Source organism: Electrophorus electricus, chromosome 22, assembly GCF_041902795.1.
Source record: "Electrophorus electricus isolate QZ-2024a chromosome 22, ASM4190279v1, whole genome shotgun sequence".
Classification (NCBI taxonomy): Eukaryota; Metazoa; Chordata; class Actinopteri; order Gymnotiformes; family Gymnotidae; genus Electrophorus; species Electrophorus electricus.
This window is the reverse complement of record NC_137518.1, coordinates 14,722,501-14,740,063: the sequence shown is the minus strand read 5'-3', so window position 1 is coordinate 14,740,063 and position 17,563 is coordinate 14,722,501. Positions and strand designations below refer to the sequence as shown.

Genomic DNA, 17,563 nt, shown 5'->3' with positions numbered 1-17,563 from the left:
ACTGGCTGAGTTGTGACTGATCCCACACATCGGGGTTTTAAAAAGTCAAGATGAGATGGGCAATAGAGATCAGACTGTATCAGTGAGGTCACACGCTTATTTGTAGTTTTCAAGAATTCATCCAAGAAGGGTTAAAGGCGAACTCTGTCTAGCAAAAAAACCAAAACAAAAACAAAATAAAAAAACCCCCCCACAAAACAAAAAAAACTGTCACCGTCCCTTAAGACGACCCCGGCTGACACGTTCCCTGCTGTTTCAGCACGGCGGTCTCTCCCAGGCCCCCTGTTACTGTCATGTGGCCTGGCTCTGGCTCAGCTGCATGTTTGTTGATGTTTCCCCCAGACGAGGGAGAGAGTGCGGAGCCGAGGCTGTGCGCTCCGGTACCTGCACGCCTGCTTTGAAACACTGCTGCGATTGTGCGCCGTCTCCCCGGTGTTCTGTCATTTACGTAGCCGCAGACATTCCTCTGGTGTTTATGCTGAACTTTGACTAGAACAAGAGGGATGGAGACAAAATAAGAAGCTAGAAATTCCATTTTCACCTTACCAGTGATAATTATCGTCTATTACCTCTGGTCTCACTGCTGGTTAGATATGTTCATGAGTATATTGTTCCTTCCTGCTTTGAAAATATTCTAAAAGAGTTGAGACACAAAAAAATAGGTCTTGAGCTGTTCTGGACAGCGATGGAAAGACAAGCCCCTTGCGGTGAGTCCAAATGCAATATGATTTAGTCCAGAACTGTCTAGAATGAAGACTCGGTACATTTAAAATGTCTACCCAAAGTGTCCAGAGGTAAAAAAAAAAAAAAGTAAAAATCACATTCACACACACACACACACACACACACACACACACACACACACACACACACACACACACAAGTTTTTGAAATTACAGCAGCTAGAAATAATAGGGCACTTCTCTGCTTATAGAAAGTAAGAAATTATAGAAATTACAGAGCATTTTCTCTTTTGTCTGTTGTGTTGCATCAAGAAAAACATGATTATTGTGTAGACAGGGTTCTCTCTCCCTCTCTTTCCCTCTCTCTCTCACTCCCCCATCTACATCTGTCTCTTTCTCGATTTCAGATGTCTGATAGTACATACAGAGTCATATATGAAATCTGTTCTGTGAGATATTGTATATGGCAGGAATTCACAGTAGGTTAAACAATTTGAAATAAAATCCAAGATGTTCCAGCAGTTGAACAGAAGACATAATGGAAATTCCAGGATTTACTGAACACGCTTGCGCTCATTTGGCAAGAATACATGCTAAGCTTTCACGCTTGTGTGACATTTCTACCTGTGGTACAAACAAGGGAAATAAACCATCCTTAACCTTTTGTGTAAACCTGTTCAGAGAATGTATGCAAATTTGGCATACATCACACTTGACATGTCAACCCATGTTAACATCCTAGATGAAGAGAAATAGATGGAGAACTGTTATATGGAGGTGCAGGTTTTTTAGCTGCACCAGAACAGCTCCAGGCTGTTCTACACCTTTCTGGCTTTCATCTGCTGTCAAGAATGTCTTCTATTTCTCACTATAGCAAATTACTGGATTTCACCTTAGCTAACTGATAAGTAAAGTTTCAGACCTTTGGAGCAATGGGCTGCTTGAACCTTAGGGCTATGGACAAATTTAATGTTCATACATTTTCTTACAACTTCATACGAACTTAGCAAAATCCAATCGTTCCCTTGCTTGTTAGGGATTCTACAAATTTACAAGATCAGATTGGAGATCAGATTTGAGATCTTGTGGTTCAATGAGATCCACTGCATTCCAGTTGAATTCACTTAAAAATCTTTAGTCTAGGAAAATCATTTGAAATGCACTTATGAAATATTCATTTGTGTTTCTCACCCAGCAGGTCAGTAAATCAATATGACTGTGGAAATAGTGTGGGAATACAAGACACCATGCACGGTTCAGATCTTCACCTTTCATCTGCAATCCTGTGGTGGTTTAATCCCAGAGTCCCAAATTAATTTGCAGAGAGAGAGAGCAGCTTTCATTTGCTGGAGAGATGCAAGCTGGACATCCCATGGGGCTTCTCTCTTCTCTCCCTCCTCTCTCTCTCTCTCTCTCTCTTCCCTCTCTCCCCCTTTCCCCCTCACCTTCATCCCCCCACTCCGCACCTCCGTCTCGGCCGCGAGCGTCGGAGATGACGGAGGCCATGCGCCTCCCCTGTTCTGCCATGTGGTCACGCTACGAGGCAGTAAATGCCACACAGGCCCGTGGCGTGCGGTGTTTCTCTGCAGGTGAAAACGCTGAGCAGATGGGGACTGCCTGGCGCACAGTCAGCTCCATTACACACACACTCAATAGGGCCATTGTGCTGTTGCTCATTACGATACTGTTACTGTACTGATTAGGTGAAACTAAACACCGTGTCACATAATTGTGCTGGTGTTCGGCAACAATCTGGCTCTCTGAGCCTAATTAATAGCTAATATACATTGCTGATATACATCATCTGTCATCAGCTCTTTTTTACGTAATAACGTCTAATATTGTAGTTGATGGAGCAGATCATGATAATTGGTTCATGGTTCACTCAGTAAGAACTAATCTCATAAGAGGCACAAGGCATCAGACGTCTCTATTCTGTGATTTCTTTCTGATTTTTTAAAATGTGCATTTCACCAGCAAACTCTTTATTCCTGATGTCTGCTCTGACTGCTCCGATGTATATCTCAACTGGGAACCAAACCAGGTTGGCCTGCTAACAACACCCCCTCCTCCCACCTGCAGCCATGTTTGAACAATTTTGTGTCGCATTGCATTAACAGGTCCTTAATCCCCCCCCCCAAAAAAAGAAAAACAAACAAACAAACAAACAACCCGCCCCCCCAAAAAAAGCAGCTTTGTGACTTTAGCATCTGCACTCTGCACAAAGCTCAGTAAAAACGCTGACTCCTCCACCTGGGCGAGCCTGTACTGTCCCATGTGCTAGCAGAGTGCTCCTAGTACTTGCTGAAGGTGGCACTGGAGAAATGCCAATGACAGTGGAGACATTTTAAACCTCTTTCCTGTGGGTGTGCTTGGATTTACACACATCATCAGTTTATACCATCATCTCCCACACTTGCTCTATCTGTCTGTCTGTCTGTCTTTTCTTATCTTGTTCTTTTGCCTAGTTTTGGGCCCCCCTGCAGTGTTGGTATTAGACCATAAATCCCATTGCTCAGAATCTTTTGTTTTTATGAGAAAGGCCCCATTCCAGCTATGGGGGCTGAAACACTATAGAGCTTTAAAGTTTATAAAGAGCTTTCCGCCTGCTGCAGTCCCATTCCAGTGACATCGCTGCATTTATCCTGTCACTCTCTATCCTTATCTCCACCCCATCATCATCATCATCACATCCTGCCTTCATCCCTCTACATACAACTGGGTGATGCAACGCTGCTGTCATCACAATAAATGACATCACAGTTCAGCTTTCCTGGAAAACCATGGCTATTCTGAGCATCTCACTATTATTTTAAGCAAATCACTGCATGTACAGATGAAGAGCATCTTTTGCCACTCTGTTCCTTCTTAAAAGTTTTTTTTTTTTTTTTGTTTTTTTTTTTTTTGTGAATGTCAAATAAAAAGTCTTTTTTTTCAAGGTATAATTTAATAATTAGTTTTGCGGCTGAATTGTACCTATTCCAACTTGTTAGCAAACCTCAGATTTACAAAACATCTCGATACGGAGCATGCATTGCAACAAATTAAAAATCCTTTTTATAATCATGACATTTTCATGACAGCCTATGAGCTCTGAATATAATAATTGTAACAGCAGTTGCACTTTTGTGTGACATTTCCAGTTTATTCATTTCTGATTCTTTCCATACTTATTTTTCCTTAAAGAACAAACACGTTATTCCGCCTTTCGTGCCAGTTTACTGATTTCATTATTTGTTTGATGCAGGGCTGTGTGTGGGCTTGCCTTCTGTGTCTTATGCTTCTAGCATTTGAACTCTGCGAAGTTTACAGCTCTGTGCCATTCCTGGTTTTTCCTCTTGAGGCAGGGCCATGCCAGTCTGCACGGACACACATATATCATTGCACTGCACTGTGTTAAAGGATACTGCCACTGCATTAAGCTCCATCACCTCGATAACACATCGCTGTTGTTAAACGAAAATGGACCTAATCCCCATTGATGCCTACTAAGACGAGTTGCGTTCAGTAGCGTTTTGTTCCTGGTGGTTCATCATTTAATACCCTTTATCAGCTTTCAAACTAACATTGTGACACCTTGTTCTTTCTCTCGGCCTTTTGGAAGACATGTGTGACGCGCCCCATTACACACTGCTGGTACCTAAACTGTAATCAGACCACTCAGAGCCTTTGGATGGTCTGGGAACAAAAGCATCAAAGGGTTTGTCTTGTCACCTCAGGTGGAAGAGTGACTTTTCTCTCTGCGTGTGTGTGTGTGTGTGTGTGTGTGTGAGCGTGTGTGTGTGTGTGTGTGTGTGAGTGTGAGCGTGTGTGAGTGTGTGTGTGTGTGTGTGTGTGTGAGTGTGTGTGTGTGTGTGTGTGTGTGTGTGTGTGTGTGTGTGTGTGCGGTGGTGGGCTAAGGCGCTGATGTCTTATATAATACTGACTTGATGAGACACTTTTATCCTAAACATGCAAGCTTAGATGACTGTATTTCTGCACCTGTTTGGTCTTTTTTTTGATCAAACAGCTCGTGATTTGAAACTTTCCAGAACGCACCTGACTTGAGGTGAAGGCGGGCCAATTCTCTCTGATGTGGACAGGAGCGTTTAGGTGCGATTCTTCTGGAAATTAAATACCTCCCGATCCATGACAGACCGCACGGTGTGCCAGGGTGACTTGTTGCCATGAGATACTGTGCCCTGTGCTCTGGAAGGCTTAATGTGACACTGAGGAACAATAAATGTGTTCGTGACCTCCACGCTGTCTGGGGGGTCCTATTCAGGGCCACATCCCCAGCTGCTCTCTCTGATCTGGGGAGAAGCCCTAACTAACACCCAGCATGTAAATGCAGAGATATGTTGCTGCTACATCCTTCATATATATATATATATATATATATATATATATATATATATATATATATAAATATATTTCAAAACACCATTGCGGAGTAATTATGCAACAAAATATTTTATTTATTGCAGTGGAATTAACAATGTAATAATCTAAAGTGCTGGACTGTCAGTGACTGTCAATGAAAAGCAAATTAGACCAGAGTAGGCATGAGAAACAACAGTCTGAAACCTGTTTTTCTTTTTCACTCTTATTTCTTTTGGCTAAGAATACCTCTTTTGCGAGATTAACGCGACGTCATTGAGCATGCTCAGACAGGGACCCCTTCTTCTGTGCTCTGATATCACACAGGTTATTTATAAAGCAGTGAGACTGACATGCAGAGCCAGGCATAGTTTGTATGTTAGAATCCCTTCAAGAAATAGTGTGGACCTCATTATCATTGCCAACAATAATAAATCTAGTGAGTGTTATACAAAGATGAAAATGCTAATTATGTTTCATTTGCTGGGTTAGCAATGTTAGCCCTTCTAAGCAAAGAACCATTTAAATGAGTTAAAACTCACCTGTTGCTAATTAGCAATCACTAGTTAGTAGGTTTAAATGTTAAGAGTTTCTAATTAGCATGGATCCGAAGTGTGGTGTTCACTGGGGCACTTCTCGGATTTGCAGCTTCCAGGGACGTGACTGTAATGACAGAGGGAGCTAAATGTAGGTTCAGGTGGGAGTCACATGGCGTTGATGATCTGGCAGAGTTTTAGCTCCAATCCAAACTCTTCCATTCCGGGTAATCAAGATTCTGATTTTTGGTGTCTAGGAATTGCAGGTTCAGATGGAATTGGCCAGTGCAGCGTGGTGGGGCAGGGCAGAGAATGACTTTGGTTTAAACAACTGTCCTGAGATCCGTGTTAACAGGTTACTTCAAGCACCTAATTGCTTCAGTATTCAATGGGTAATGATTTCAAAACAGTATTAAAAAACTAATTCAACAAATGAAAAGAACATTCAAAACAGCATATTGCAGTTTAAAACCATCAGTGATACCCACCAACTTGCCTGAGTGTCTCTCATATAAAAGAGGCCTGTTTTTACAATGGTTGTAGCTCAGCTGCGCTGTTTTCTAATAGGCTCTTGTCTTGATCAGGATCTTGTCGCTGTTCAACCCCAGCATTCCTGTGCACTTCAGAATTGTCATCTCCATACAAGCTCTGTCAGCAAGCCCGGTCCTGAATGAATGCATCTGAATACACTGCAAGGACTGAACTCTTCTTCCCCCTTCACAGTGGGTTATGGTGATGACAGGCCAATGCATTTTCTTGACTGGTTGTGTAACTGCGGCTGGCATTCGGAGAGCGGCTGCCATATGACGAGTCTCCTAAATACATCAGCTGAGCTCACCTCAAGTGTCTGGAAACATGTTTAGAGTAATGGTCATTCCATTACAGTTGGGATATAAGTCGTTTGGGGGGAAACCCCATCCCATAGTGTCTTTTCACCCACAGACGCCTCATTTACAAGTGTATGTTTTGTCATTTCGCCAACACACATATCCAGAACGAATTGCATTAATAAAATGAACAGCCGGTCCCGTGGAGAGGTTCGGGGCTATGTGCTCAGCTGCAGGGTATGGCAGCAAGCAGCATCAGCCCGGAACGGACCGGTGACCTCATTAACCACAGCGCGCTTCTCCAGGTCACAATGAGATATTAAGACAAAGAGCGGGCATGCTTGCTGGTCGGTACACTCGCCTGTCTACAGCGGGCAGTGTTGGCACTATCTCGGGCATTGTTGCATGACCGGGCTGCAGAAAGACGTCCCATCAGCCACAGCTGTCGAGGGGCGGAGCCCTCCGCCTGCCTGCAGGCCTGTGCGGATTCCTGCTTACCTCTCGGTAACGGCTGGTTATTAAAATATCATCGCCGCTCACGCCGGAGTGTATGGGCGGCGGCCAGAGAGAGGGGGGCCGGAGCAGAGGGAGCTAAATGTAGGCTCGGGTGGGAGTCATGCGGCAGTGCTGATCTGGCAGAGTTTTAGTTCCAATCCAAACTCTTCCATTCCGGCTAATCAAGATTCTGATTTTTGGGGTCGGGGAATTGCAGGTTCAGATGGAATTGGCCAGTGCAGCGTGGTGGATCAGGGCTGAGAATCACGGTTTAAACAACTGTCCTGAGATCAGTGTTAACAGGTTACTTCAAGCACCCAATTTCTTATGTATTAAATGTGTAATTATTAAAAAACTAATTCATCAAATGAAAAGAACAGTGTTCAGTGTATTGAAGTTTAAAATGATCAGTGAAACTTATTTCTGACCTTTCTGAGTGTCTCTCATTTGCTATACAAAAGAGGCATTTCATGTTTTTACATTAGTTATAGCTCAACTACACTGTTTTCTAATAAAAAAACCTCAACATTTTAAAGCATAAAATGTCACAAATTGGAACAAACATGGAATTTGAAATTTGAATCACATGGATTTTGTGCATCGATATGCCCATAACAAGTACAAAAAAAGTGTAATATACAGAAGATATACATATGCATGATAATATATATATACCCAGCGACAGACTGGCACCTTGTCCCCACCCGTGGTTCCCGGGATAGACTCCGCCCCCGAAACCCTGCATCGGATCAAGCGGTTTGTAAGAGAGATGGCTGGATAGGTGGATAGTCTTAAATATATACCATTCAAAGCTGTTCTCACATGTAACATGTCACATGTCTATCTGCACTCACGTGAGTGCAGCACTCTCGTTCATCACGCTAAAGCACTGCTTCTTTCCACAGCTTCTTTGGTCATGAGGACCACAGTGGCTGAGTTCTCATTGTCCTGACTGCTGAGCACCACTGTGAGACGGTTAAGGAGCGCATTTTGGACTCCCCGGTTTCTCTCTCTCTCTCTCTCTCTCTCTCTCCTCTTATTTTCTTCCTTCCACTTCTCTTCTCCATGCAGGGTGCTATAAAACATCCAATTAAAAAACACAGCAGGCCATAAATACTTCTAAACCCTTCTTCGTTTTAGCCAACTAAAACGCACTTGATAGGCTAATTTTGTTTGGGTTTTTTTTACAGTAGGTGTTTGTTTTTGCTTTGACTAATTTGGTTTTCAGTGAACTGCAGCTTTTGCTTTTTAAATATTTTGGATCAAACTTTGGCCTTTATTTTCTTTACCCCAGCGATGATTTGTGTCAGCAAGGTTGCCACATAATGAAAAAAATAACCCCTCAGCTCCCTGTAGCTTACAACTGCAGATAGCCGTGTGCACCCTCTGCACAATGAAAGAACAACATGTAAATTGTGGCTTTTTTAATACATTAATTTCCTTTGATAAGAGGAAATGGTAAGAGCTGATTTTCTGGACACAGATCCTTTTCCTGATTCTGAGTTCCATGCTTCAGTGAGGAATTTCTAATGCGAATTATTCACAGCTGAGAAAAAGCTTAATAAGTTCTTTCGGGGCAGAGACTGATTCGGCTTGTAAAATGCTGACACAATGGAAGCTTTTCATAACTGCGGTTCATCTGAGGATGTGGTTGGCACAGTGACGGGAGGGGATGCAGCCTGACGGATTCGCTGACTTGTGGCGCTCCTTCGTCGTCTGTTGAAGCGGACGGGTGTGGGAACACCACGGGAGAGACCGCAATGAACTTCTCTTCCTTTTCAAAATGTTTCGCCGTCCACGATTATCATTCCAGAGTGGTGCGTAGCACGTAAGGTGTTAGGAGGGTTAGATGAATGCTTATTTTGGAGGTAGTTGCACATTTTTACAACAATGATTCTCAACTCTTCGGTTGTCAAATTAATAGAAGGCAACAGTTTGTTTTTGTTTTTCTCCCAGGCTTCAAAATAGCGTGCATGACATATGGCACTACTGAGATTCAAACCCTCAGTTGGCTGCACCGTAGAACCAGCATGCATAATGGATGGTCTTTTCACGGGCCTGTCATGCAACCTCTGCAGTGTTCCTCTCATCCTCCCTTTCCCTTTGACCTCCCAACAAGACCCTCGATAAATCAGGCCGGGGGGGTCCAGGGTCGAGGCCCAGCACCGTCTGTCTGTCCAGCGGCAAAGGGAGCGCCACTGTCCGGTGTGGAGTTATGAGTGCACGGGGCCTGGGGGAGGACACCCATGCAGGTCTGGACTGTGGTGGGAGCTCGGACAATGCTTGTGTCCGAGCGTGGTGGCGTCCTCCCATGGGTGGTGTGTAACTGGAGCTGGGTGGATGTGTATGTGAGTAAGTGGACCCCTGGGGACAGCAGGCGTGTACGAGCAGTAATAGCAGAGCTAAGTGCCACTGGGAATGTGATGTGTACTAGAAGCCAGTGTTTGGTGAAAGATGGACTGCTGGATTAGATGGTCAGTCAACAGGGGTCAGATGTTGCTCTGCTGTTTGTTGTGCTCTCTCTTTCACTCTCTCTCTCTTCCTTCCTCCCTACTCTTCCCTGCTGTCGAATGTAATTTATGGCTCACGCTTCATTCTTACTTAGTTGTTGTGCAAGAGCACTTTTTGAATTGGAAGTCCTACAAACAAGCTTGAGCATGCCTCCTCTCATAGCAATGGCCACTGTAAGGGCTCTCCACCAGGTTAACTGTTTATCTCCACCCTACCTCCACCCACTCAAGCATGAGACCCAAAGAACAGCAGCATGTGTGATTTTTTGGCTCCATGTCATAGTCTCCCTAGACAATCAACACTGGGGTATGATGATAATCAGTGATTTATGGAATATATGGACAGAATATGTATCTCTAATACTTTATTTAAAATAATATATTTGCTCATATGAATAATAAACAGCCTTTTTAACTAAGTAAAAAAAAAGCGTTTGAGTCAATTATAGTGACTTGTGTAATCCGGTAAAAACAAGAACACAACAGAAGGTGCCACATTTATACATAACATTTTGATTTGGTCCATTGGATGCAATTTTCCTTTTAATTCTTTCAGTACTGTACCAAATATCTGGTTTAAGGATTGAGGGGCTGAAGAAATATTGTATCATTAAGAAGTAAGTCAGTGGAAATGTGGTCAGGATCGTGTCAAGATCGCTTCCTCGTTTAGACGTAACTTGTGGACGCAAATTCCAGCTCCTCCCATGGACAGGAAGTGAGAACTTAGGCTGGACCACAAGCCATTTTGAGTATCTCTCAGATCATGAGAGGTAAATAACTTTTTGCAGACTAGCTGACACTTTGAAGTCTGCAAGTGTATTCGTTGTGTATTTATTTCAAAACAAGCAGCTGTGCGTGGCAGTGTGTGTGTGTGTGTGTGTGTGTGTGTGTGTGTGTGTGTGTTTGTGTGTCTGTGCGTGTGCGCATGTTTATGTTTATGTTTAGGTATGAATTTGCTCCATTCTGTGTGACTCTGCTATGATCTGAGTCAGAGACCTTCTCGCGTAATTCAGGTACTGTTTATGTAGAAGTGAGCATAGGAAAAAGACTGGCTCCAAAGAGCTTGGTGAGTGTGTATTTTTTGTTTGTGGGCTGCAGGTTCATATGGAGTGTAAGCAGCTGTTGAGACATAAATCAACTCTTACACAAGTAACCTGATCAATGGTAATGCTGATATTCTGATGGGGCTCATTATTCCTGCAGTTTGTCACAAGGCTTTCAGAGTTGTAAAACTAAATGCAGACGTTTGTGAGGTCCTCCAGCACTGTAGAGCAGTGGCAGCTCAATATTAGGAGAACTCATTTAACTTCAAGGGTTGTGAATAGGATTTTGGATAAGCATTTCACACCCAACGACCATTAAATGCAATTTAACAACGGTTCATCGCTCCACTGCTGGAAGACTTTCCATCCTTCAAGCCTTTTAGGTCTATTTGAATGCAACTCACAGCACGTTACAAGCAAAATAAGCGTGCAAAAAAACCCCTAAATCAAACACAAGTGGATAGCAAGAGTTTTAAAATGGGAATCAGGAACTGCTAAGGCATCCCAAGACAAGCACAGACTGTATGATAAATGCTCAGATGATTTGGTATGGTGGTTCCAGTCTTTGAACAATGTGCTCTTATACTGTCTATAAAATTCTCTGCTACATTCCAACATTTTCTTCACTGGTGCTTAAAATGTGTTCAGCAATATACAAGACTAGCACAGCTGTTGGTAATATATGAGTTGCAGAGCTTTGATTTTAAACAAATCACGGTCCCGTATTCTTGTTAACCTCTAAAACATCTGATGTATTATTTAATCTTAATCTTAAGGCATATTGTTCAGTAGGTGGTGTGAATTATTCAGTAACTACACTGATATTAGAATAAATAGTGTGAAGTTACAAAAATTAGGAGTGAGCATCTATACTCACTGGCAGCTTCTAGGAGTTTAAGGGATAAGAGTGCTAACAAATGACCTTATACTTACCTATACTTACCTTAGTTTACCAGAAATAGGTTTAGCTATACTTAACCTCCATGACTGATAGTAGGATACTAAACCTACAATAAATAATAAAGATTGCATAGAAATGATTCATAGACTGGGAATAGTAAGACATTAAAACCCCCTGATGTTAAGCACAAATTGGAACCAAGCCAAGAATTCTGGAAGCCAGTTATTCAGAATTGGACCCAGAAATGAATGCAGGACAAAGTCCTGAACACTTGCCTTAATCTCAATCATTCATAACTTTTCATATGGCGCTCTCTCTGTGTGTGTGTGTGTGTGTGTTTGAGCTTTCTTCTGCAGAACCACATGCCACATGCGTATGGAATGACCCGAAGTTGGCTGTGAAACCGAATGGGCCTTTGCGAACTAACTAGCTAGTTATGAAGGCTTTAAGTCAGGGCTAGAGGCTTTCCGAGGCTTTTCATGTCATAGGAATGTTATAGCCTTTTAGAAGAAATGACCCTCGCTCATAGTAACTGCTGTGACTTCTTTGTGAGATCAGGTTGCTGTGACCACAAGAGTCCTGTATGGTCCTGCTGAAGTTTGCTCACTAGATAATGATGATCCTTGACAGCTTGTGGCTGCTGTGTGTGTGTGTGTGTGTGTGTGTGAGAGAGAGAGAATGTGTGTCACACACTTTCCAGAGGTCAGGCAGTGTTGCTCTGTTGCCAGACTCAGCCCATGTCCCTTGCTGTGTTAATGCGTGAGGATTTGCTAACAGTTGGTTTTGACCTTCGTCGAACGGGGTCCACCTTCTTGTCTTACGTGTTGTGTGTGCCTGCTGTCTGGGCCCATTGAGTAGCCAGATGGGACGCTCCTCTAACTGCTATTCATCCGATGAACAATGGAACTGAGATTACTGTCAGAATTAAGGATACTCTACACTTTCATTCCAGTCGTTTTGTCACAATTGGCTCCTCCCTAGCGCCCTGTCTTTATGGTTACGCTGTCTCGTGTCTTTATTTTGCTTTGGTTCCTTCGTGTTCCGCCACTTGTTTAACCTTTCCCGCCTTTCATTTGTATCACGTGTGTCTTGGCCAGTTCTCATTACACCATGTATTTACATCCTGGGCTTTGCCCCGTTAGTTTGCTTGTCACTGTGATTCCGCAGCCTCTTTCGTGTGTGTGCTACCTGTGATATTTGTTATCTCTCCCTTGCTCATTATTGCTTGTATTTGTGTTGTTTAGTTACAGCTTGTTCCCTTTTTCTGTTTCTGTGTGTTTGTGTTAACTATGTATTCCTGCTCTATTTATATCGGCTCTCTGACCCTGGACCGTGACTAGGAGTCTGGATTTGCCCTTTAGCAATTCTCCGCGTATCCGTCCACCTTGTTACACGTTACACAGTTGTGTTTTTATTTGTTGGCATGTTTTCTTACGTTTGCTCATACCATTAATTCAGAAAGACCAAAGGTGAATTCAAGCAAGAGAAAATGTAACAGAAAAATCGTTTCTGCTGTATATGCACACTTTGGGCAGCCCGGGTGTAAGAAGTGCACTTTGTTTGTCCCTGGTTAGCTGTAATTATTGTGTATAGCTCTGCGCGGTGCAGGGTCTCGTTTCCAGAGAGCTCTTTTCCTGGAGGAAGGCTATTATACTATTAAGGCTCAAATGGGGAACTGTAGGCAGATTGGATTTCTACCATTCTGAGGAACCTCTGCCAAGCATGACAAAGTTAAGCTCATAAAGACACACACACACACACACACACACACACACACACACACACACACACACACAGTCAGAAGGTAAACTGATCAACTCTTTACCTTTTCTGGGTTGCTACTGTAGATATTCAGCAACTGTGATTGGTGAAATCACACACCTGCATGAAGCAGCTGAGAGTAATCTGGCCCCTTTGCACTCATCGTGACCTTGTGTTCAAGTTGCATTTTTTTTAAAACTCCCCAATCCTTCTTATAATCCTGAACATGGCCACTCCGGCCTGGCCTCCTGAAAAATGTCTGGGCTTTGACATTTTATGAAGGGCCAGCCACTCTAAACAGGGTATGTGAACCTGAGAACTGTTGTGAAAAACAATTCAGAAAAGGAGAATATAATTGCCTGCATCTGTTTTCAGTACAATATTTGTTTGTGGCGCATTTTATTAAAGATTGGAATTGTTTGAACATAAAATGCTTATCCTTATTTTTGTAGAAAGTTGTGTCAAAATGGACCTCTGGAGACACTGTTTCACTGGTTTTTACACCTATTTTAAACAATCAGGTTTAGTACATCTGACCTCTACATGTGAAACATATCATCAGTTTTGAAGACATACAGTAGAGATCAAGGATGCTCAACTCCAGACCTAGACATATTCTGCAGAAATGTATTCCAACCCCAATCTAGCACATCCCTTCTGGATAATTAAGACCTTTAGTAGCATATGAATATTAAGTGTGGGTGTGCTGGAACAAAGCTATCTAGGCCAGTAGATATCCAGGACTTGGGTTGGGCCCTCCTGGTGCAGATCAGCATGGATTAAATATGAAACCACAAGTTCTGGATTTTACTCTTTATGTCTATGGTCTGTGGGAAATGTAGTCCGTCACTGATGTCTGCTGCCAATCTAAAGTAAGAGTCCTAAAATGTAACCTGAGACAAATAAGGGCTTACTTTAGAACTCATTTAAATCTCAAGACGCCATTTTCTCTTCCAGCTGAGCAGTGGCCTAGGCCACTGGCTTTCCTTACGTTTGAGGCTTTGCGTTTTAACTGTTATTGTGAATGAAACACATCATCACAAAGCTCTTAAGTGTTGCCATGCATGGCCATGCCAGCACAGATGTCAATGCGAAGGAAAACCATCTTGGAGAGTTGGAACCAAGCATCAGTGTCCTGCTGGATGTCTCCACGTTGTCCTAAAACTACATGGTAAGCCGGCCACATTGGAAGACGGGCATTCCCCTTCGGCTAACAGCACTGCCAAACACGTCTGGTACAAGCAGGCTTTTGAATGGAGACTATACGAAAGCTGACATAAAGCACGGGGAATATTCTGAATACATTCAGGATGACTCGGACTTGCTGTGAATCACAAAGGCTTTGTAAGGAACTGACATAACCAGCTGTGTAAATGGGCGGTGCTAATGATGAGAAACAGGTGTTATTACTGAGGGCACGCCGGGAGGTGGGAACCTGCTACCGTGGAGGACATGGGCGTAAAGATACACAGACTGTTCCATATGAAAACAGTCCAATGGGTGCTTTGCGCAAGGGGCTTGAGGTGGCACCACCCACTGCTCTGATAATCGCCTCAACTCTCTAAGGACTGAATGGAACACTGGTGAGGTCCAGTGTTTTTCTTCGGTCACGTATCAGTGCCATGTCGGGGAAAACTGATATGTTCGTTGGACGCTCTGGGAGCCACTCAGTCCGCCTGGCCAGCATGGATTCTCACTCTCTTTAAAAAAAAAAAAAATTCTACTTTTTTTTTTTTTTTTTTTACAGCTGTTCGTTCTCTATCTGAATCCCATCTGTCTCCATTTTCCTTTTTCTCTCACTCTCTCCTTTCATCTCACTGGCTCTCTCTCACTCTCTCTCTCTCTCTTCCTTTCCGTGCACCGTGTGCACAAAGGCGTGCCGCTTCGACAGAAAGCCATCACCGAACACTTCTTGGAACACTTCAACAAGCCCCCCATAAATATATGTGTAAGCAGTTGGGGGGTCTCGGGTGGCAGCTAAACTGCTCCCCCCCCCCCCAAAAAAAATCACACACATGCTACACACGGCCATCGTCCCAAGTCCCACCATCCGATCGGCCTGCCTGAGTGTGCTCAGATTTATTTTCCACATGTGACCATCCAGGCAGTGAAACAGTCATCGACCTCCTAGTAATTGTGCTCCCGGGTCGATTCACCGGCCCTCGTGATCTTTTTGAGTGATTAAAATTTGAAAATGGTTTACTGAAATGTCTTGAGAAAGGGAGTACAGCCTTGAGTCATTAGACTAAGGAGCTCTACTTCTGCAATGTATACTAAATGGTTTAAAATGGGACGTTTTGAAACGTGTACTGCCTGGCCCATAATTAGTGCTCCTGTAGCTTGTGCTCCTGTTGTTTCTTCTCCTGAAGTTTGAGCCCCTGTAGTTTGTTCTCTTGTAGTTTCTTCTCCTGTAGTTTCTTCTCCTGTTGTTTGATCTCCTGTCATTTGTGCTCCTGTAGTTAGTGCTCCTGTAGTTTGTGCCATGCAACAATACATACATGCTAATTAAAGTGAAAAATATGCAGTCACAAGCCTTCGGACACATAGACTCAAAGTTGTATGGATTGAAGAGTGACTAAAATCATCGTTTTAGCATGTCATATTTAAAGAAGAGACCTTTTCAACAGACCATAACTCCAGTTGACGAGAGAGCAGAAGTCAGTCACATCTGACTCCATCCTGTATGGATTAAGCATCAGGCCAGTGAATGTCCTGATCCAGGCCCCCAAAATATCCATAAAATCATATTTATTGGGATATTAAAAAAACCCAGTCCTGATCTTTGCTCATGACATCTGCTCACCACGCCCTGTAGTCACACCTATCCACCGAAGCACTCTCCGCGGACCCGAGCCAGTTTGCGGAGGTCACTCACATCTTCTCCACACCCACAGCTCATGTAGACCCCAGATGGCTCCCCGCCACTGAATGATTCAGCCCCTTCGAGGTGTGCGGTACAGCAACACATGCACCCTTACGGATATGCTCTCACTACAGCCCCGCCTGAGGTCCCCGAAGGACCGCAGCAACCCTCTCGCTCCGTTCATGCTTCCCCATGGAAGGCAGACCGAGGCTGGGCTCCAGACGACCAGTACTGACCCCCAGTGTGGGAAGCCTACGAGAGGAGAGATGCCGCACGCACCTCACGGGCCAGAGGCCAGCTGGTCTTTGTCGTCTTGTATGGTTTTTCTTTAGTGTTTCCTTTGGTGTATAATGCGTAGTTCTTTGTGGGAATGCATGCTACCTTTTCTTCTGTCATCATATAGATACTGATCATATGTTGTAATATACCATAACTGACTTACTGTTTGTGCTTATGTGCTATATCATCTGTGAATATCTACATCCTATAAGTATAGATTAAATAATGAGTAGTCAAAGGCAATGTTCTCTCTTTGTTTCTTTCTCTCCTTCTCTCTCTCTTTCACCACTTTAACCACTGCCCCTGCACCAGCCATTACTCCTGGACACAGCTGCTTTTGAAAGACCGCGCTCGCCACTCGCACCAAGGCGGTGACACACCGGATGGCGGCCAAGACACCCCCCCGCCCTCCCACACACACACTCAGGCACCGGCCCCCAGTGGGAGGGGCTTGCGGTCAGGACAGAGCACTCCAGTGGTTAGACAGCTACAGAAGCAAACCAGCAAATGAATGACTTCCTAACACAGTGAGTCTTGGCTAAATATGAGCTGGGGTCAAAAGGTTGCTCTTAGAGGTCTTATATCCTGTTTATTGCTTCATGTATCCACTTCATCCCCGACCAGAAGAGAAGTGAGTAGAAAAGAAATGTAAAAAATAAGGAGAAAGAGTTGGAGAGGCAGCAGGAGACTGAGGCGGGATTTGGCTGAGCCGTGTTAGCAGCAGGGGAAGAGTCACTAAACTGTGCAATGCAGGTAAACTGGTGCCCCCCCTCCCCCCACTCTGCCCCAAATGAGTCAGAGCAGTACTGCAGCACATTACATGTCATGTGTTGGGAGGGAGAAACATAGAAAGGAATGGTTTATTATTTCATGTGTTATTAATTCAAACACTGAAAACATGCTTTATCCAACCCCGGGGAGTGTAAACATATCAGAAGAACACAGTGTGCTTCATTCCTCTCTCTCTCTCTCTCTCTCTCTCTCTCTCTCTCTCTCTCTCTCTCTCTCGTTCTCTCTCTCTGTCTCCACACACATCAATACCGCAAGGCTGCGATACCGTACGGGCATCTCTGATCTCCACATCAACCCATCGGCACCCTTCCACCCCCCTGGCCCTGATCCTGATAGATTTCTCACAAAACACCCCAGCTCCTCAAAAACCAGACGATGACAACTGCAGCAACAAGAACAACAAAAACAACAACGACAAAACAAACCCCAACCCAAGAAAACAAGCAATCATGAATTTCTTCAAAGGCGCACAAAAAGAAGTGTATGGACTGGTGAAGCAGTAATGAGTGTCTCT

The 17,563-nt window shown here is 43.8% G+C and overlaps 1 long non-coding RNA gene across 1 annotated transcript in view; it reads left to right on the top strand.

The window, feature by feature from the left end:
• Nucleotides 1-16,124: 16,124 nt before the first annotated feature.
• LOC145653120 (uncharacterized) overlaps nt 16,125-17,563 on the top strand; it is a 1,737-nt gene continuing 298 nt past the window's right edge. The window contains exons 1-3 of the long non-coding RNA XR_014119452.1: nt 16,125-16,293; nt 16,570-16,784; nt 17,305-17,563. The exon at nt 17,305-17,563 is cut by the window's right edge and continues 298 nt beyond it. This is a non-coding gene — a long non-coding RNA (uncharacterized LOC145653120). The remainder of the gene's footprint in view (nt 16,294-16,569; nt 16,785-17,304) is intronic.